Raw genomic sequence first — 806 nt, forward strand, 5'->3', positions numbered from 1 at the left:
AAAGACAAGAAAGTGCACATGGTAGACATTTTGTAGTATTTTATCGACCAGGTGAGCTTGTTGAACACAAATGTCATTTTTTAAGATGTGACTTAAGAAACAAAACTGTGTTAAATGAAATAAAGTCAGACAGTAAGCAAGTGGTATACAAGGAATCAAACACCATAGCCTAAACAACAGGAAGCAGTTCTGTAACAGAACAGTCTTAACTTGCTGTGCTAACTTTCAGACTACACAAGCCTGCTTCCATGTTTTTTGATAACAGAAGTTAATTTCTAAGAAGAGTCCAAATGTGGTACTTTTTAATGCTCAGTATGTGTGTTTAATGATACTTTGCATATGTGTAAAACACATGCATATAGATGTGTATAACCAGAAACTGTGCAGTGGAAAGTAGTCTTCTGAAAAAGGAGGGCTCGTCCGGGATTTGAACCCGGGACCTCTCGCACCCAAAGCGAGAATCATACCCCTAGACCAACGAGCCACAAACAACTAATGCCTCTAGTGCTGTTTCTCAGCTACAACAGCACCATGACTCAGCTGGAAGCCAAGACTTCTTTAATTATCTGCTTGGTATGTGATGCACTCATAGAGCTGCAACAAAATCTTCTCAACAATTTATGCATGCCGATGCTTTATAGTCATCTCAACTTACAACTACTTAGACTTGCAGTTAAAATCAAAGTCCTGTTACATTAATACCAGTGAATTACCATGTTGTAACAATGAAATGAAGGGAATGTGCGTGCAAGTAATTTAAAATATGAAGTAACAGTAACACAATAACTGTGTTTTATTTGTATCAT

At 37.3% G+C, this 806-nt stretch overlaps 1 non-coding gene across 1 annotated transcript; it reads right to left on the minus strand.

The window, feature by feature from the left end:
• Positions 1-412: 412 nt before the first annotated feature.
• TRNAP-UGG lies at positions 413-484 on the minus strand. Its single transcript has one exon. It is a non-coding gene; the product is annotated as a tRNA-Pro (tRNA).
• Positions 485-806: the final 322 nt, after the last annotated feature.

The sequence above is a fragment of the Protopterus annectens genome, chromosome 11.part0, assembly GCF_019279795.1.
Source record: "Protopterus annectens isolate FY-2018-M chromosome 11.part0, PAN1.0, whole genome shotgun sequence".
Taxonomy (NCBI): domain Eukaryota; kingdom Metazoa; phylum Chordata; order Ceratodontiformes; family Protopteridae; genus Protopterus; species Protopterus annectens.